General features: G+C 34.3%; 1 long non-coding RNA gene and 4 pseudogenes across 1 annotated transcript; all 5 read right to left on the bottom strand.

The window, feature by feature from the left end:
* Window positions 1–3,169: 3,169 nt before the first annotated feature.
* LOC147475661 (uncharacterized) lies at window positions 3,170–6,293 on the bottom strand. Its single transcript, XR_015208816.1, has 3 exons — window positions 6,162–6,293; window positions 5,991–6,082; window positions 3,170–3,272 (listed from the first exon to the last, which is right to left on the bottom strand). It is a non-coding gene; the product is annotated as an uncharacterized LOC147475661 (long non-coding RNA).
* A 383-nt stretch (window positions 6,294–6,676) lies between these two features.
* LOC147475662 (methylsterol monooxygenase 1-2-like) lies at window positions 6,677–8,654 on the bottom strand (annotated as a pseudogene).
* A 4,309-nt stretch (window positions 8,655–12,963) lies between these two features.
* On the bottom strand, window positions 12,964–14,194 carry LOC147475663 (protein PARTING DANCERS homolog; annotated as a pseudogene).
* Window positions 14,195–14,916: 722 nt separating this feature from the next.
* Window positions 14,917–17,448, bottom strand: LOC147475664 (omega-amidase, chloroplastic-like; annotated as a pseudogene).
* Window positions 17,449–17,613: 165 nt separating this feature from the next.
* LOC147475665 (transport inhibitor response 1-like protein pseudogene) lies at window positions 17,614–18,373 on the bottom strand (annotated as a pseudogene).
* Between the last annotated feature and the right edge of the window lie 3,825 nt (window positions 18,374–22,198).

Here is a 22,198-nt window from a genome sequence, read left to right on the forward strand (position 1 = left end):
TTTGCTTTAGTGGCCAAGATATCATCATTGACATTGTATCACTAAACATAAGGATAATTTTCTTATACATCCTCTAATTAAAATGTGATTATCAAGTTTTTCATTTTATATTATGTAATCCTTCATTTTTGGATTACAGGCATACGGATTGCTAGAGGACGACAGTGAATGGAATGCTGCTATGAAGCAAGCTAGCGAGTGGGCAAATCCAGCTTCTTTAAGAGAACTTTTTGTCACTTTAATCTTGCTGTGTGAGGTTACATCTCCAGAAATAATTTTTGAAAATCATCAGAAAAGCCTTGGTGAAGATATTTTGTTTCGTTACAGAAAAACCAACCACAACCAAAGTTTCCAGCTAAGTGATGACCAGATAAAGAATGATATTCTTTGCGAGATTGAGAATATCATGGTTCGTAAGGGGAAAACCCTTACAGATATTGAAGGTTTTCCTAAATTCAATATTTCTTCACAAGCATCCTATGGTAACAAATTGATTGCTGAAGAATTGGATTACAACTGCTTAGAGTTGCACAACGAACATATCAAACTCTATAACGGTCTCAACAATGAACAGAAAAATGTTTACAACTGTGTAACTGATGCAGTTGAGACGCAATTTGGAGGTGTTTTTTTTGTCTACGGAAGTGGGGGAACTGGGAAAACATATCTCTACAAGACTATCATTTCAAAACTCCCTTCCGAAAGTAAAATTGTTCTTGCAGTTGCTTCTTCAGGAATAGCATCACTTCTTTTACTAGGTGGACGAACATCGCATTCAAGGTTTAAAATTATGATACCTACAGATGAGACCACAAGTTGTGACATTTCTCATGGTTCAAAACTACCCAAGCTTATTTCAAAAGATGACCTTATTGTGTGGGACGAAGCTCCAATGACTCATAGGCACGGCTTTGAGGCCGTTGACCGTACTCTGAAAGACTTATTGAAACCATATACTAGAGATTTTGGTGGAAAGACATTTCTCATGGGTGGAGATTTCAGACAAATTTTGCTAGTCATACTAAGAGGTAAAAGAATTGATGTTGTTAAAGCTTCCATTAACAAATCAAAACTTTGGAAAAACTGCCAAGTTTTTCACTTGAGTGAAAACATGAGACTCAAGAGTGACGTGATGGACTATGACACTATTAGTTCTGTAGATGAGTTTAGCAAATGGGTTCTAGATTTAGGAGATGGGAACCTACCTGCAAAGGCGATGAACGAAGAAATAGAGCCGACTTGGATCAAAATACCTGATGACTTACTCATTTCAGAAAGTGACAACTCAGTTGAAGATATCATCAGCACCATTTATCCAAATTTGGTGAATAAGTATACAGAAGTTAAGTACTTGAAAGAGATGAGTATTCTAGCACCGAAGAATGACATGGTAGACGAAATAAATTCTGCAGTTGTTTCAAAAATTCCTGGAGATTTAAAAAGCTACTTAAGTGCAGACTCTCTATGTCCAATCCCAGGAAAGTGCGTAGAACAAGATGTTCTGTATCCAATAGAATTTTTGAACAGCTTGGAATTTTTTGGAGTACCCAACCACAATCTGAAGCTTAAGCGTGGAGTCCCTATTATGCTGATGCGAAACATGAATCAAAGTGAAGGACTGCGTAATGGTACTAGACTCACAGTGACAAATATTACTCCAAAAGTCATAGAAGCAACAATTATTACTGGAACAAAGATAGGAGAACCATTTTTTATTCCCCGAATAATTATGTCTCCAAGTGACACAAAATGGCCTTTCGTCTTCAGGAGGAAACAGTTTCCTGTCAAAGTTTGTTTCGCTATGACTATAAACAAAAGTCAAGGTTAGACTTTTGATAAGGTTGGTGTTTATTTACCAAGACCAATTTTCACACATGGCCAGTTATATGTTGCTATCTCGCGAACCACCTCAAGAAAGGGATTGAAATTCCTAATAAAAAAGGACGGAAATGAACCCGAAGGGTGCACAAAGAACATCGTGTATAAAGAAGTTTTCAATTCAATATGAAGATATCAACTCAAGGTATGTCTTAATATAGCTAATTTACATTCAAGATGAATCACATACAAGATTAAAATAAAAACAAGTTAAATAAATATATATTAATTTCTTGCATAATACAATGGCATGGCAGCAGATCTCCTGAGAATTAGATTGATCGTCTCTTCTGTAGGTCTAGGATACAATTTGTAAAAGAGTGTTTACTTTAATCTAAACAGGTCTATTGGCGTTGGATATGGTGGTGCTGCAAGCGACCATCTAGGTGAAGTTGTCTTGCTTTTTGTGGTGGTTCTGGAAGGAATTATGTTCTTTTTCAGGAGCTAGAAGCTATAGAGAAAGGGTTGCAAGGATGTCAACTACATGGCTTTTGGAGAGTTGAAGTTAGTTCTAACTATTTGTTCAGAGAATATCAGTAGTTCGAAGAGTTAATTTTTCCAGTCAATTATATTGTAATTCCCCAAATTACATTCTCACTTAGACATTTTGATGTGATCCTAATAAGATCTTTGCACTATTTTATTTTATTAAAGGGTGAAAAGACAGCAAAACACAGTCCCCATCTTCGAAAGGGCAAAAAACAGAGGTCTTTCTCAGTGTCTACTTGGAATATTTTAGAAAAACATATTAATGTGGGAACCTCTGACATCCATGATAGCAACCTTATCTTTTATCATAACAATTTGGTGAAGTACAAACTGTTGAGATATCTGTTTATGGTGAACACTATCTTATAGTCGACACACTCTATAATGCAATATGTATTTGCAACTCAGGTATCTACAGCTACAATTTTTATATGGTTAACTGGTTGTTTTGGTCTTATTTTTATGATAACTGAGCGTGTTTTACTACATGTTTGTTGTTTGTCTGTCTGTCATTGTTGACATTTAGGCATCAAGTTCATGGCCCGTAGTGACATTGGCTGATCACGAATAAAAGTATGGGAAGAATGTACTAGATTTTTCCCCTTTTCTACTTTGGATAACTCACTCCAAAGTTTGTGTGTGTGCCTATTTAAAAGTTTGTGTATTCTATCATATTGGATATAGGAATAATGTTCCTATTTCATAATCTGCACTCAGCGATTTAGAACGAAATTTTTTAAAAAATGAACAGTAAAAAAATACCTTAAGTAGAAAGTATTCTTGAAAAAAATACTCTTGGTTACCTTAGTATACCAAGTTATCGCCGTTAGATAATCCTTTTTCAGGAAAGCTTCTTCTCCCTTTTGTTTTGCCTACTCAAGGCCCTGCTCTGCTTTGAGCCTTCTCTGCAAAAAGTTAGATGTTTCATCAGATTAAATTAATGTTTCAAGTATAATAATTACAAAGTCCAACCCATAAAACCTATCAATTGGGACCAACTGTACCAACAAATCCTTAAAGCTTCTCAGGATATAACTAAATGTTTATAAAGCATCAAACGATGCTTAATTACTTATATATCCAATATAGAAGTCAACAAGAACAACATTTAAGCCAGACACCCATCGCCAAAACCTTAATAGATATAGTAAGAGTTACATAAATATGGTTCCAAACCATAATAACAATGTAAAAAAAAATAGTAAAACAATTAATAATGTGCATATCCATGTAATTAAGCAGACAACGAAAACTAATAAACACTGCCAATGCCTGTAAACGCATACGAAACGAAATGATTATTATCATGTTTGAACCTATTGCTTTAGCTGACACTTTACAACTGGACAATCACTTTACCCACATAACAAACAACTGTATGTATACAACAACTGAAGCGGTGAAGCACAGTCAACGGAAGAGGCAAGAAACAGCAGGAACATCATTGACGTTCAAGTTACTTCTTCTCTATTACAGGATAAACTCGATACCCACTCCTTTCAACTATGCTACAAGACCAGACCATAATTCCTTGAAAACATTATGTTGCTAGAATTAAGCTCAATATCATGGACATCTGTTCCAAATTTATTTTATCACCTTGAGAAATGGGAACCAGGTACTCGACACCACCAATTATGGGACCGGGAGTATTCTTTTATGGGTAAAAGATATAAGTTGGATGTAATTGAGGAAAAAGTGAAAAATTGTACTACAAGGCTTCTTCAGAAGTTCACTGACGCATACCTGCTCATTAAATAATACTAAGGAACACTATTATTAGCTATGAAGCAAGGATTGCTCAGAGATAACTTATACTGAAATTTCTGCAAGAGCTAATGAACCATCAACATAAGTGACACAAGTGAGCGACTCAAAGGGAGAGGGCAGTCACCAGTGCAAAGTGTGTGGGAAGTCATTCGATACAAGACAAGCTCTTGGAGGTCACAAAAGAAGTCACCGGACTTCACCAACGGTGTTCAAAAGTTACACCACTACTACTTGGGCGATGACAACACAGGTAGTTAATCCGAGTCAGACAGCAGTGTCCGAGACTCCCATCCCTACTAGCTCGGTTGTGACATCAATTGAACCAAAACAGACAGACCGTGTGGTACTGAACTTTCATCTCAATGAGCTTCCTGATACTAATGAAACTATAATATATACTTGAATAGGTACTTGATTGTGAAGTATATTGATTAAGAAGTTTTTCAACAGCTAAGATCATCATGTCAAGGTCTTTCGTCAAAAAATGCTGAAGCCGTCTGTTTATATTTTGTCATTACAAGATCGAGAAAAAGCCAGTCTTGACCACATCTTTTTTATTTCATTTTCTTTTACTCATCTCACATTATGTATGTGTGTGATAAAGTATCCCCATACTATATCAAGTACCTGCAGGAGAACAAGTTCTTGAAATTCCTTGGTTTTATGTGGAATCCTTTGTCATGGGGTTAGCCCTTCTGGGATCCGATGTGTTTCGACTTGAGAGTGCACTTGATTTTTTAATGTTTGTTTATTTTATCAGTTACTCTAACCAATAACCTAGCTCTCTAATCGTAATAAATTTGTTCATCTTAAACTAGTTAGTAAAGAATGCACATCACTCCTGTAAGTGAGTTTTTATTTAAATTTCTTATCAGTATTTGTATATCTATACAGTAGATTATTCAACTTCGATTTATTTTTTACTATGCCTTGGAATGATTTCTTTAGGTATTATAGAAGTTGGAAACCTACCATTACCAAATATTTTTATACAAAAAACATATCATTTTAACACCAAATCATTTAAATGCTTTGAAAGTTGTCCTAAATTTTATCATCGTAATTGAAGAGGATAGGTTCACCTCCTTAGTTGGGTCGCTGGCTTATAATTTCCAAGGAAACATTTAAGACAATTAAAAGTCTAAAGCTAACTCAGTTCTTAGACAATTAGAAGTCTTATACAATTAAAAGTCTAAAACTAACACAACACTTCACAGTCTTAGAAGTCTTAGAAGTCTATTACAACCTACGGATGTTTATCCAGAAAAACAACTATAAATCACAACCAAAAACCATACTCCACTAATCTACAAAGCTTCTCTCCTCAAATTAACAAAGGTATTATTAGAAAAAACAAGAACTATAAATATAAATCCTACGATTAATCAAAATATTTTGATAGTTTCTAAATTTTTCTATTGTATATTGCAGGCTATTCTATAATTCAAGTCAAGCAATCATACAGGTACAACATATTCCTCTTATTTACAAAATTTATAAAGTAACATATTTCTCTTTTGTTTCTTCAACTTTTGTTTATGTAACTTCTATGTAACTTTTTTATTTAGGATATGGATATGTAACTTATTTTAAATTTCTAATAGATCTGAATATTTTTTAATATATTATTATTATGCCTCAAGTGAAGATTAAGAAGTTATCTAGAAAAGAATAATGTTGAGCAAGTGAGTAGCATCCACTCAACAGTGAACCTAGAGGTAACGCCAACGACAATATGAACGCTTTGTATCATTCCTAGATTTAATTACACGCGACAGCCACCATTGCAAGTGTAGATTGTAGTAAAAATAATATCTCATAACTAGAAAATAACAAGGAAATTTTTTACAAACCCCTTCAAAGCATCGGATTCGTAATCCTTTGGGAGAGACACCCTTGCTACCTCCCCACAGGACGCAAAGTGCTCCTACAATGTGCTCTCAAACTGCCACCAAAGGATAGGTGAGAATAGTATCCAATTATATGATTTTAATAGATAGTAACAATGTTCAACAAAACTCTACCTCCTGAGGCTTCCCTGATGTGTCAAAAACTCGAACAAAAACCGTAAGACGTTGGCCTCCCTTCTGATACGAGTTTGTCTTTGATTATTGGCATAATGAGAATTAGCAGTGAGAAGACCAAATAAAACAATTAGAAACACATGTAATATCAGCAGTACCCAGATTGCGGAGTATTAAATGAACCCCTTAGTCTGGAATAATCAAGCCTCAGCGCCCGGTCATATAACTCCTGACCATTCAATTCCATGGCCTAATATAGAAACACAGAAAATAAAAAAGAAATATTAGGGAATGGATTAACACCGCAAAAAACTATAGACTCCTGTCCTACTCAAGAGCCACTTTTTAAGGATCCTAATGATATAGACAATCCACAAAGAAGCCAATGCACTTAACTTTCTTCCAATTGGGTATTTGCAAAAAATTATCCCCTACAGTTTCAATGAGGAATGTTACTGATGGGTATAGATACAAAAAATGTTAATCTCCAATTGTACATAGGTGAAAGTTGGACCTCAGCATGGAATTAAAGTTCTATAATGCCAATAATATAAACATAATGATTTAATAGACATTTGCGTAGGACCAGGAGCAATAGTAGGGCCAAGAAAAGACGGTATCCCAAGGATCAAAACCTCATCCCAATGTGCATAAGGTGCTGCAAATCCAATGGGTGCAGTAAACTCATGATGAATTTTATGTATCTTTTCATACCCCCATTTACAATGCAACAACCTATGTATCCAATAATTCCCATAATCTTCCACTATAAAATACACAAACAATTGCATCACTATCTCCCATCCTATTGGTAACCTCAAATCTGCCCTTATCCCAACCTACTACAATAACAATAACAACAACAAAAAAAATATCAATCAACAGAGAATCAATAAATAAAAATCGAGATTGTTGAAATATATTTTACCTTGATGGTGGGGTAAGAAACAAGTTGTAAAGGGCCAACGACTAAGAAAAACATAAGCATGTCATCTTTATAACATTTAAGCATATAAGAATTGGGGATTCTGACTTTGGGTTGGATTTTATATTGTTGAATAGTTTTGGATTTTTTGAGTTCCAAGAGAAGTAATGGAAGTGGGACTAATGAAAAGACAAAGAATAAAAAGATTATATTGTGACAGAATAAATAGTAATCTGATTTTTTGGCGGAGTAATTGAACCATAGTGTTTATAGGTAGGTTAAGTTTCTACCTAAGAAGAGTTCGCGCTAAATCAACTAAAGATATTTTATTAATTCAAATGACTAAATATGATTTCAAACTAAAAAATTACAGGTATCCACTACGACAAACACTATGGGTATATGGGAAGAAACAAATAAGGTGATCTCCTTATTATAAAACACATAGATAGCAGTAAGAATATGTGTAGCATAAACAGTTCCAGCACCAGAGTTAGCAAATATGGTCATCAGAAAATGCTCCCTAGCATTGAATGGTCCTGGATTCATAGTGAATTCCCATCGAGTTCCCTTGAAGAATACGTGTTTAGTGATTGTTGAATCCATTAAATGTCCAAGTGGTACCACGACAATATGAGCTGATATATCTGTGATTGTTAAAGGCTCTTTTCTGTACCAGAAATTTTGGTTTAGAAATGAGAGCAGAACACAAGATAAAGTTCCAAGTACCCACATTCGAAACGTTAAAACCAGCGGGTCAGTCCCTCCTGTACCCCCTTACCTTCTGTACCACTCAAGTGTGCCATCAGAGTGAGTCTTCACTTTATAGACCAACTTAAGACTTATAGCTTTCTTACCCTCAGGAAGAGGGACCAGATCCCAGGTCTGTGTCCGCTCTAACGCTGATCACTCTTCTGCCATTGCTTGCTGCCAATGAGGTATACTGGATGCCTCATGATCACCCTTTTCAGATAGTGGTTTCATGAAAGGATTAATGAACGGCTGCAAGAAAGGATTTGAAGTTCAGAGTCAAGGTCTCAAAGGGAACAAAGCGTGCAGGAACTTGATGTTCCCTTACAGTATTTCTCCAAACACTTACCCCTCGTATATGATAGGGGACCGTAGGATCGGCATCCGGAGGAGCAATACTCAAGAGTCGGCAGCATTTCTGATATGGCGAGTATCTTTCCCTCCCTTAATACCATTGTGTTAGAACCGATCAGATATACGGGGTGGCACACCGGATGCAGTCTTTAAAGGTACATCAGGCGAAAAGGAGTCACATCAATCCCAGTTCTAGTTCGAAGCGGTGAGTTTTATCATAAGATTGTGGCAAGCAAGGCACGGTCGGTTCGATTACCTGGGGTAAACTCCTACTCCGCCTTCCCCATACCTCTACCACTGATGATGATTCAACTATAATTAGCTCAATCTCTTCTGGTGATGCGCCCCTGCATCTCAATCCAGTTTCACTCCTTTCCCTATGGTCAAGCTGTTTAACTCCTTAGCACAAGCGCTAAACGATAATAATACATTTTTGAACTTGACGTGAATCTTATGCCAGTCATCAAATTTCAAAATGGCGGTACCCGAGTGTCTATTTGTGATTTATTACGCAATAATTTCTCAATCAATATATATTGATAGTTTTTTGTTAAGGAACTAATTCACAATGTTATAATATTGTTTCGTAGGCATTACACTATGGAAAATAAATACACAGGACTTGCCAAGCTCAACCAAAAAATAGACAAGTGTATAGTGAAAGCACGTGTCAGCATATTGTGGTTCCCTTTTAATCCATTGAATAGAAAACAAACTTTTGGAATAGACATGCTTCTCATTGATGAAAAGTTTAGAAATATACATTTAATTAATAATCACTTTTTTTTTAACTTAATAATTTAATTTTGTAATCATAGGGAGATCAAATCCATGCCAAGGTACAGGACAGCCTAAAAGACAAATTTAGAGAAAAACTAGAAGAGGGAAAAATTTATACTTTTGAGAAATTTGAAGTGGACAAAGAAGACAAGAGTTACCGTCCTGTACGATTTAACTGCAAAATTTTGTTTACAAAAGCAACTATAGTAACTCCTACCAACGAAGATGACAAGAGTATTGAAAATTACAAGTTCACTTTTGTTGGAATTGAAAAATTCCTTGCAACAGAAGATGCCTCAGCATGTGACTTGAAAGGTATTTTATAAACTTATTATTTTTTGTATATTTTAATAATGCATATTCGAATGATCTAACAATATTTGTAATACAGATATAATAACAATTTTGAAAAAAATTGGTAATAAAAAACCACAAGGTTTTAGAGAAATTACTTTGGTAGACGAAAGGTAAACATTAATTCAGAAGTACGCAATTTTTTCTTCTATTATTAAATTGTATTTGACAATTTGGGATAATTTAGAGGGGTTATGAGAATACCGTGGCTTTATGGGGAGAAATGTCCGATACAATTGCTAATATAAGCAATAAGGAAGAAAATGTTATTGTCATTCTGACATCCCTATTTCTAAAAAAGATTGGAAGTAAGTTTAAGCTTTAACATCATCTTTATATTAGTTTTCAAAATAATTCTTATCATACTAAACTGTTTCCTATTTAATAGTGCAATTCCAAGTGTGTGTCTCATCAGCAACAAAGCTTTACATAAATTTGGATTTAAAATATGTTCATGAAATGAGAAAAAGGTAATTTATGATCAGTTTTATTTACAAAATTTTCAATTATTCATATTTTCTATAATAATTCTCTTTTTCAATTGTGAAGATTTGAAGACCCCGATAAAAAAAATTGGAATAGAAGAAACAGACAACGAAGAACCAATTTCATTAGAGGAAAAAATGAACAAGGACAGGATAACAATAGAAGAACTCATAAGATATGGGATGGAACCAACCAATCAGGTTAGTCATTTACTATTACATTATTTTTCATATATTTTCAATATCATATGATTTATATAGTTAGTTTTGTAATCTATGACTTTTTACAGGAAAAGGTCTTCACATGCAGAGGAAAATTTGTTAAGTTGTTAGGGACCAACTGGTACTACGAAACTTGCATTAAATGTACTGTAAAACACGTTGATAGAGGTTCAGAACATACATGCACAGATTGTGGAGCGAAATATTTAGACCAAAAAAGAGGTAAGTCTTCCAACAAATGTCTAATAAAAAGGATATTGAGTACAAATATTCTAAATGTTTTAATTTACAGATACCTTTTAAAACTACGGGTTGAGGATGAAACTGAAATGACTGCTTTCATAGCTTTTGGTAACAAAGCAAAAGATATTGTGAAAGTACCAATTGCAAAAGTTCTTGATTTAGAGAAAAAGGCAAGTAAAGTATAAACACGTTTAATTTTATTTTAATATTAAATTATTATTAAATGTTTATTATATAATTTGTAGGGTCAAGATTTCGATAACATTCGAAAAAAACTTGAAAAAAATACGGGTAGTCATTAGATATTTCAAGTCAAACTCAATAAATATAGTATGCATGAAAGGTTTCCATCATTTACCATAACAAATATGGTATCTGAAGATAATAAAGATGTTGAATCAATGACAGAAAATGCAAAGGTATGTTCAAATTTATTACAATTCCTCTTCCGAATATTTTATTTACTATTTTTGAGAAAATAAATAACCAATATATTGTTATGTTAAAATGCAACACCAGATTTCCAAAGAAATTACTGAAGAAATTCGACCATCAAAGAAAGCTAAAAAAATGAAGAGTAAAGTGATGAGGACAACAGAGTATCAAGCAAATGAAGAATCTTTTGGAGAGGAATAAATAATTCTCAGTAGTTGATTAATTGTTTTTCTTTTAATTTATTAGGATTTTATCTTAATCATCAAGATATTATAATACATTCATCACTTTTTTGATAATAATGTCAGAGTCCAGATCATTATATAGGATGAAGATAATGCAGCTCAGACTCGGACGCCATTATGAGAAGTAGCATACATCTTTGACAATAAAGATGTGTTATCTATCACACATAAACCTTGGAAAATTATGATATAAACATGATATAAATATTCAATATCAAATAATCCAAAAAATAACCCAAACAATGCTCAAACAATATTTGCCTGAACTTAATTACTACACGGAAGCATAAAAAAAATTCTCAAATAGAAAGCAAACTTTCATGCGTTGATATTGCTTAGCCTCGAATATTGATCTGTTTCTAATAAATAAAATATCAAAGTTCTAATATACAAAGATGCTATTTTAATTAGTTGATTTAGGACTTTAGGTGAAAAGGAAAGAAGGTGAACTAGGTGAAAAGGAAAGAAGGTCAATAAGTAGCTTTTTTATTGTTAAATCTATCTTTTACCGATTAATAACCTCTAATTTTGATATCTATCTAATTTAGATAAGTATTAATTAATAAAACTTCTAATCAAAGTACAAGTCCAACACAAGTATTGCACTAAGACAAAAATATGCCGAAGGAAACCTATAAATACAACTCAACCATTCATAAGTACAGAAACCTCCATCATAAAACTTAGAGCTACAAAGCAAAGGTACCAAGAAATTAATTTTTTTTTCTGTGAATTAACAATTATTATTGTGTTATAAATCTAAGAACTTAGTTTGAATTATATTGTTCTATCAGTAGCTACTAAGATTACTTAAAATACTGCAGGTAAACCACATGGATACCATAGATGTGGACGCAACTAATTACGGATCTATAAATGCTGGAATGATGATTAGTGAAACATTAACTGATGCGTGGAATACAATTGAGCAAAATAGACTCTGCTACTATAAGAAAAACAAGAATACTATTTCTTATGAAGACTACAAGGGATTGACAGATGAGGTAAGTTTACGTGTGGTATAAGGATTTCAAATAAAAAATTAAGTTAGTCTATAAATTATGATTAAAATTGGCAAGAAATAATGCAGGTCAATACACCACTACGACATTATTCAATGATACTTGAACAAGAAAAAATCGATATTGACTTCCCAAATCGTTATATTCGGAACAAGAAAACAAAGGTATGTCACATGTTTTTTAAACAATTTTTTTTATATAGTTTAATTTTTAGTTTTAATTTTAAATTTTATTTATGTATTAGGAATGGATTCAAAAAGAAACAGAGAAGATCAGTAGCATTGATTATTTTTTCAACTATCTTAACAAGGCATAGAAAAGAGAAACGCTGTCAATCGGAGATAAAGTAGATAAAGTATCTACTGAAGACATGAATGAAGATATATATTAATATTGTTTTGGTCACATACAATGTTCTGCATATTTGGATTTAATATATTTTATTTCTTTTGAAAAAGACAATCTTGCCTTAACTAACTTGATGTGTATAAATAATGTTCGCAAACTTACATGTGAAATATTATTCACAAGACTTTAAATACATTCGAATTTGTAAAAGAATTACTAATAGCAAACATACACACAAAAAAACAGAGATAGATATGAACATAAAAAACTATAAACAACTATACAAGCCTTATGCTCATAAAATAAATGTCATATATGTTGTAGTATACATGCTTATCAAGGAAAAACTAACTAACCTATTATCAAATCAAGATGTGGAACCCAATGAGTTATAGAAAATTCAGAGCAGCATGACAATCGAGTCGTATCAAGAATGAGGAAAGCAGATGAAGTATCATTCAAGCATATTATTATATAACTTATCGCTTACCAGCTATCCTACCTCGCATAAATAAACCTATGGTAAAACGCAGACAAATAGAAACACCAACATAGCTAAATGATGACTATATCTACACAGACGGTCCAATGGGAAGTAAGAGATGAGTTACTTGCCGTAGTATTCTAAGGATGGCTTCTTCATTGGGGATAACTCACAAGTGAGTCCCCTATAGGGGTACATGTTAGCTATGAAAGATAAGAAATTCATTCCTCTCATAGATGCAATTGCCTCTTATAAACATGCATGTACAGTCAAAGTCTTATTCAGGTTCAAAGAAAAAAACATAATGGCAGAACAAAATTACCGCATTAGCATCATGGTTGTCAATCCCAGGTATGGAAGTAACCACTCTGAGAAATGCATCCATCCTCTCCACTGATTGCTCCCTCTTTTGAAACAACATATCACATTTTTCAGATACTCCTTATACAGTAAGAAAAATGAAAAATTTGGTTAACCCACTGACCTCAACCTTCAATTTAGAGAGAGCATCCCGCCGCTTACAAACTGCAGTACAAGTTTTCATTTGGGAATTTTTAGGTCAAGAATTAGCAATAAAGATTCATTTAAGAGCCTCCAAATTATATAGTTACCACCACGAGCATGTGCTATCTTTACAATCTTTTCAAATCCCATCTCTAATTCTTCGACTGGAACAAATGTTGGCCTGCCAATCTCCAAGCCATACCTTACCAAACCAACATATCCAAGTTCCTCACAAACATAATTTTGTCATGTAAAAACCAGTTTGATCACAGGTGATTGGCAACTCACTTGAAATAAGAACGAACAAAGGAATCATTTTGTTCTGTGGTCGGGAGCGTGATAATCACATAAAGATTTCCAAATTACCTTTTCAGCTTCTGTACCCTGAGTAACATCATGATGTCAGACCGAGCTCAAGGAAAAAGGGTTAGAATAAAAGTAATAAACATATTACCTGCTAAAGATGGAGGACATACAGTCAGAATCCCAGTTCGTCACAAAAACAAATGCTACTGATAGTCCACCACAATTGAATATGAAGTCCTATAATCTTAATTTCCACAGCTATAAATGAAAAACCAATTTGACATATGTGAAGAGAAAAAAGAAAAAGCACTTACTAGCGATATAGGGACTATGTTAAGTCGGAATGAATTTTCCTTGAGAAAGGAGCATATCATAAAGAAATCCTTTCGGCAACAAAGAATCCTATATGACCTTTAAATACTGTGAGGAAGAGCTTACCTTGACATAATGAGCAATCTTAACACAATAAATAGGAAATTCAGTGTAAAATTTTAAGGCTCCTTCTACTTTCTGAGTTTTAAGGAAACAGTCCAAAGAGTTGCTGTAAGGGTACTTTCCAGTCGCACTTGGCTGCATCTTTTGTATTTGACTTTTAACGTAATCAAAGGGCAGACTGCAAGCCAAAGCGAAGAATCCCGAAACACCACTTGCTCCTAGAGAAGCAAATGAAACAGGAACAGTTCAGCAAACCAAAGAGCACAAATATGACTATTGCTTTGCACATACATTAGACTACAAGAAACTCTACAAGAGAAATATCTAAAATAGTATGATTATAGTGTATTGACCAAGTGACTCAGTGAGAGATTCAATTATCAAGCACTCAGTACTCGAATCACTTTTATCCAGCATAGAACGAATATACAAAATATTGAGAAGAAATGAGGTCATTGGTTGTGGTAAAGAACTTTGTTTTAACTTTTATCTAGGAAATGCATCTCAAAAATACAATTTAACTTGCAAATTTATAGTACAAACAATTAATAATGTGCATATCCATGTAAAACAGATAACTTTTCATTCTAAAGAAGATTTACTTACAAGGCATGGAAGAAAACTAAAACCAAACTTTCACTTTCCAACCAATCCTTTAAGACTACAATGAAATTTTCTTGGATAAGTCTAATACACATGAAAGATTTCAAAAGCATAGAAAATCACATTGTACGACAATATCTTTCTTACCTTATTCTATTTGCAAGAGATCGGCGAAACCACAGATCTGCCACTGATTACCTCCTCTTTTTGTCCCAATCAACTCTGAAAATTTTGATTTGCAAACAGAAAAAATATTCTTATTAATAGACTAATGGGCTCAACTCCCTTACTGTGTCAAGTAGTCTAGACAAAGCATCGGGAGTATGTGCATAGTCTACAATTACTCCAAATGCCTGTTCTTCATCTATCAATTCACACCTTCCTAGAACTAAATCGATCTCCTCAATACCTCGAACAATGCCTTCCAATGGTGCTCCCATAGCTATTCCAACTGCTACAGCAGCAACGATATTGTAGATATTGTGCCTCCCAAGCAACCCTAAAGATATCTCTAATATACCTTGAGGAGTATTAACCAATACCTGGGTCTCAAATAGAGAAAGTTCAACGAAACGATTTTCTTCAAAAAGAGACTGATTTGAAGAGTCTCTTGCTTAGTATTTAAATACATGTATACAATGCACTTGAAAGCATATATGTAACAGAGTTTCAAAGGAAAGTAAGAGGGTTATGATTATCTAAATAGGCCATCCGAATTACGTTTGTATTATTGTCTTTATGTGTGTAATAGATTAAATTTATAGCCCGATATAAAAATGAAAAAATAAATTAAATTTAGATACTGCATTCGGGATTTATGCTACTTCTACAAGAATTTATAATGGACATTTCACTGTAAACATTAAGGAAACACAAAAAAGCATATGTCAAAAGCTCTATAAACCTGATTGTGGTGAACTTATGAGAAGTGGACAACATTATGAAACCGCCCCATTGTTCATTTCATGGATGTCAACAAATTTGTATATGTCACTCCGTTTCTGTTTCTCAAGGGGAAGATTCTCCCTATGCACATTCAATACAGCTAGTAGGAGACAGAGAGAGTTTAAATATCTAAACATTCTTCAGACTTTTGTATTAAGCAAGGTGAAGGGAGAAAATAAATTACAGCTATTATACAATTTGAAAGTGTAGGACTTCATCATTTAACACATTTGAAAGTTGAATCACATTAAAAAAGGGAGATCAAGATGTTAGGAAGTGTTTTTACAACGACCTGGCAATAAAATTGGTCGATGGGATTGAATCTGGCATAAGCAAAACCAACCTCACCTAATATCCTTCTGCTTTTCAGTATGAAGAAGTACATTTGCAATGGAATCATGGAATAATTGACCTCAAAGAATAATGTTGTCTCCTCATGACCTGCAGTTTCAATTATCTCACCAAACTGCAAAGTAGAAGAAAAGCTCATGTTGGTGACTATCATTAAAACACTGAACACTTCAGATTAAAGATGTCTTACTGGTCCAACAAGTGTTGAATGCCACAAATCATGTAAGAGCCACTAGAGTCTCTAGCTGGTGAGCAAGTTGCCACAAACAACTGCCAACAAAATAAAAAAGAATAGATACAAAATTCACAAACCCATTTTCAATCTCAGAAATATATAACGGAGAATTAGAATTGAAAAACACCTGATTATCAGCTGCCTTGGAAATAGAATGGGAAAGAAAAGATTAGTAAATGAACACGAAGGTATGTTGTATCATGAAGGAACTATAATCATGGTATTGCATAAGGGACAAGCTTAATCTGGGCAGATAGAATCAATCATATAACAACCTCGATGATGAGAAGAATATGATTCATGATATACTCTTGCCTTGCTCTCTTTACTAGCTCCCACAGTGCTTTACTAGTATTCATGTTGAATGCTCCTGGATAGCAAATAAGATGAGCACCTGGTATCCAGTCATAGTAACTTTAATATTAGCAAGCAAGCAGAACATTTAACAGAGAAAAGGTATACGTTTATAATGTGAGAGTTTTAAGACGAGAATAAAATATGATGATAATAATAATGACGATGATGATAATAATAAAAACGAAAACATACAATTAGAAGACCACTAGCACCAGAGACCCAAGTTTGCACTAAATTAAAAATGCTTCTCTCAACCAAAAGTTTGTATTACTACAAAAGATCAAAACCCCCCATTAATCTTGCGAAAAGAGAAACTATCCAACACAAAATAGAACCAGTTGAAGGCTGACCACATTAAGCATCACTAACTAGATGGCTGCAAAAATAGTTCTGACATTGATGTAAATGATTTTGGTGAATGACATATACGGAAGTACACACCAGTAAAACAAAGGTTAGAAGATGTCCAATTCATCAGCTTGGCCTAATTGTCCTAAGATCATGGTATTATGCATCTTCTAGAGGTCGACTAAACATCAGATATATATTGGTCACAGACAGGCAGTCCAGGCCAGTATCACCATAAGTGGATACAAAGTATCAGAATGAAGTTTCTTCTGTTAATTCCTACATATATAATAAGTACATGTATCCACAACAGTAGGTCTATCACCAGAAGTGAAGTTGTCAGATTCCTTGAAGGAAATATCTCCAGTTGTGTTGATGTCAAACAGATGCACCTGCCGATCATAAAAAATGAAAGTGTCTAATACAGCAATATGGGGTGAGCCAACCAATTTCGTTCAAACAACCATCAGCCACATCAATTTTTTCTTTAACAAACTTTTGGAAGGCCAGATGGTAAGACATGCAGCATTCTCAACATGGTTTGCCCTAATCCCATTCCAACAGCCCAAGCCAAGAAAATAGAAGGCTATTATGTCTGCAAGAACCAGCATCCCATGTGGATTTTAAAAAATACCCACTATTCAAATCCCTCAGGAATTTGCTCCTGAGCTGTGATATAAACAAACAATCAATGTGCTCTCCCTTCTGTTAAAACACAAGTCTACAAGATTGTCACAAAGTTTGGTGCATCACTCCGCCATCTATCAAGAGATTGATACATGTATAACTTCTCAACTATTTGGCCAAAATCCTCTTCAATCTTCGGTAATTCATGTGTTTGCTGTCCATAAACGTCTCTGATCACTTCCACTACCAATTAGGGTCGTCTTCGAGCAACCTCCTTGCAACCTCCAATAATCAATCTACAAGAAGACATCCATAAGAACCTCATGTTATGAAAATGGTGCAAACCGGAGAGCAGACCTGCATACCCAAAAGGGCAATCTCTAATCTCAAGTTTCTGCAATTCAGGGCACCCCTGAAGCACATAAGTCAGTGCCACATCAGTGTCTCCTTCAAAAGCAACTGATAGTGTACGAACTAACTTCCCATACTGTCCAATGTAATAGAAGGCCTTATCGGTGAGCAAACCAGATACTGCTAACCTTCTGAGCTTCTTACAGTTCATTACAATAGCACCAAAGCCCATATCCATGGGTTCGCCTGTCAGATGGTCTGGTAGGTGTCGCCCCATTATACAAAGACGGAACACCACAAGATCTGGACAGTTCTGCATTGGTAATTGTATTGCAAAAATGTAGAATTAAACGCAACTTCTTATAGCCTTCAGAAATGGCAACAAGGCCCACTTCTGAGACTGGGGAATCACTGTCCTCCCGGGCAAAAGCTGGAAAGACCCAAAGTTCACGTAGGTCAATACATGTTGCAGCCACAGCCTGAAGCCCTTCGTTACATACCATGTTGTATTTCACCCTTAGTCCTGTGCTGCTGTTGCATTTTTTTCGTCTCTTTTGGTTCTTATTTGGTACCTTGGGAGTTGGGACTGGGATACTTGGTCTTAGGTTGTTAGCTTCTAGATAACTTTTCAAGAATTGTTGTAATATTTGTGTGACAATATCAATTTAGTAACTATTAAGGATAAAAAAAAAGAAACAAAAACACAATATTGACTCTAAGTAGCATCAATGAATAAACTACTGCACCCTTTCATAAGCAATCATTCAAGTCGTGTCGACCTACTTTACCTAATCATTGTTTACCTGGTGGAGCAGAGGCATTTGAATTGGCTGCAAAGTTTTGAAGATTGGTGGGCTGAGGACTTGATAGTTCTCAAAATTGACATCTTACAACGTGTTATCATGGCAATGATAGCAAGAGGCTTAATGCTTTACACACAGAAATCTCTTAGAGGTTTGGTGAGAAACCACCCTGAAAACCAACACATTTTATGTTTCTACATGCTAATGTATCTAATATGAATAACTTGCTTGATCCAACACAGGATGTCTATCGAACAAATCAGGCTCAACATAAAAAACACCTAGGCTGAATGATGTGTTCATGTAAAGGCAATGAAGTATATTATTAGCATAGCATGTCGCACCTAAATTGGTCAAACCTGCAGGTGAATCAACAGATTCAGGAAGATCCTCACATGGATCTGGACCAAGAGCAAGAATAATATCTGACATCTTCTGCCATAAGTCTGATTTCCGAGGTCCATTTGGAGGAGGAACCAAGCGTGTGCGACAATGCAGAGAAGTTCATCCCAGAAAGGTTTATCGATAGTGATATAGAGTACAAGGGACATGACTTCCAATTTCTGCCGTTTGGTCAAGGAAGAAGAGGGTGCCCTAGAATGCACCTAGGTCTGACAGTAGTGAAATTGGTTGTGGCACATGTACTGAACTGAACATGGATGAAGAGTTTGGACTTACAATACCCAGGGCTAAACATATAAGTTATTCCAACATTCCACCTTCTCATATGAGAACACACACATTTTGGATCTTTGTGAAGATAAGCTGCATTTTTCACTTTTCAGTATGTTGTTTAGATATATCTGGCACCATTGTTACAAATGCTCTTTTTGCACTAATTGCTTCGCATCACAATAGCTAAATCTAAGTTCAGATGTTCAATTATGCCTGTAATCTAATATTTGTGCTGATACAACATGACAACCTAGGAAATCGGCATAACTCTAATCCCCAACAAAGTAAAAAGGTTAAACAGGTTTGAAAACACTTGATACCAATGAAATTAAACCATTACAGTAAATTATGATCAACCAGGATTACAATTTCAAGATTAAAGCTTATATTCTGTAACCGACTTTGAACTCTAACTATGTCTCTAGAGTAACACTATTTACAATGAAAACCAAGGGATAACACAACTGGTAACTTCTAAAATCTGCCCGAAAACTTATTCGTCAGGATATTACCAAATTCTGTAGACATCCATTCAGTTAAGGAGAAGGGTCACAATATTGAAGAAGAACATTTTTAAACTAGAGAACACAAAGGAACAGAAGAGTCATTCATCATACTTCATCTTTTAGATGCCTAAATCTTACTCTCAGATGAATCCCTGAGGTGTCACCGATGGCTTAACTAAAATTTCAATTTAAAGTCATCCCCACCTTTATTTGATACTCTAGGTATCAACTTATATCTCACAAATGCTAGCAGAAAAAGGGACAGAGGGCAGCAAAACTATTATGGAAGGTTGAAAAGCATAACAAGGAAAGAAAAAAAATAAAATAAAAAATTAGGGAACGTTTTAACTATATCCGTCTTCCATACTTTACTTTTAGAGTTAAAATATACAACCAAGAAAGACAAGGAACCTCAATGGCAATAAGTCGATAACTCTAAAACATTTAATTATCCTCCATCCATCATATACTTTCACAGTTACAATCTATAGTAGTGGTATTTTTTTTCCTGTCAGTGGAATCAACCTTCCATCTTCTTCGTGTCATTTTAACATACAAAGAATACAAAAATACAACCTTCTAAGTTACAAAAGTACAAGAATGCAAGGTAATAACAGCAGCAAGAGCTGTATCTCACGCAGTGAAGGTAGCAGTACCCTCATATTCTCTCCTTATGATTTCAACAACAATCTCATTCCACATATTGACTGGACCTGGCATGCACCAATGCAAGCAATCCTGGGGTGGTGGTTCCCTGCGTGGACCACGTTTTGTTCTTTGATGCTTTTTATAACAATTTTTCACTTTGTTTGTCGTTTTGAAATGGAGGATACATTTTACCTCGAATCTGATCAACATATTCAAGAAGTTTGTATTGATATCAACATATTCAAGATGTCTTCATTGTCTCCATATCTTTTCATGGTTGATAACCTTTTTTACACAAAATGTCTTCTTATCAGCTTGAATTATTAGTGGTGATCATATATGGCTCAGGGTAAGGCTCTTTCCCCACTCACTCTTTTTCTAGTTTCTTCTTTAAATTGGTTGTAGGCATGGACAATTTAATGTGACTACAAATGTTCCTAATTTTCTAAGTTACATTGACACTATATATATTCAATTTATTTCGTACAAGTGTAATTGGCTTTTGACACTATATATATTCCCTGCTTTCTAGCGTAATTGGCTTTATGATTTCCTTTGGATAAGATTTTCACGCCATAAGCATAGGCAGTATAGATGACTACAAGGAATTTTCAATAAGAAAAACAAATAAATGTCTATGAGTCCCACCATGCTTTAACTTCTAATTGTCAAACAAAAAGATATAATTATAGATATGTTCAAAATTAGAATCATACTAATACTGGAATTCTAATGAAATAAGAAAACCTTTTCTTTCCTTTCCAACAACCTATATATATAAGACATACGATCATATCTCCCTACTCCCAACGCATATAAAAAACATAGGTAAACTTTTGGTTATCCAATTATTTTTTCGGACATACATGTTGAATCAAATATTACATATCTAATTGAATTTTTCTAATTTTTTTCATTGCATACAATAGAAGATATTGAACTTCATTGGATTGTCAATATGGATCTACAAGAAGCAGAAGAGGTACAATATTTAATAATAATTATGTATTAATTTTTTCCCTAAAATGTATTACTATTATTTGAACACAATACTATTTTTTGGTTATCTTATGTGAAAAACAAAAAAGGATCACTATGGAGATGAGGGAAGGACAGTATTCAAGAAGAATTAAAATGGCATTAAAACCCATGCTGGAAGATATTATGAGACAACTCAATTTGTATCCACCTATTTACAAAAATTATTTGAAGAACAGAATGTATAATGTAAGTGTCCAGGTGAGCAACGATGTAGTAGGTATTATAAATATTAGAGGAGAACCATCACGATCACTCGAAGACTCTAAAAACAGTGCAACAAAAACCGCAATTAGATTCAAAAGTAAAGTGTATCTTTTCGAAGTTGGTGACTACAACTTGGACAAGTTGAAAGAAAGCCAAAAGTTCGTAAAATAACAACAAGAAAGAATTGAATTTCTCGAGAAATCAATGAATCTCAAACATCGAACAAAGGCAAGTTTTAAAGTTCATATTATTTTTCATATAAGGTATATATCACTAACTTCAAAAACTTTAGGTTGGAAGAATTGACGAAAATGGCGGAATATCCAGTATAGATATTAAAACTATTATTTTAGACAATACCAAACTCATGATCAAGGAGAATAAAGAACGATACTCGAGTCTCAATAGACTCAATACAAAGGTAAACAAATTCAAAATTCATATTTGTTTG

This window comes from Coptis chinensis, chromosome 9, assembly GCF_015680905.1.
Source record: "Coptis chinensis isolate HL-2020 chromosome 9, ASM1568090v1, whole genome shotgun sequence".
Classification (NCBI taxonomy): Eukaryota; Viridiplantae; Streptophyta; class Magnoliopsida; order Ranunculales; family Ranunculaceae; genus Coptis; species Coptis chinensis.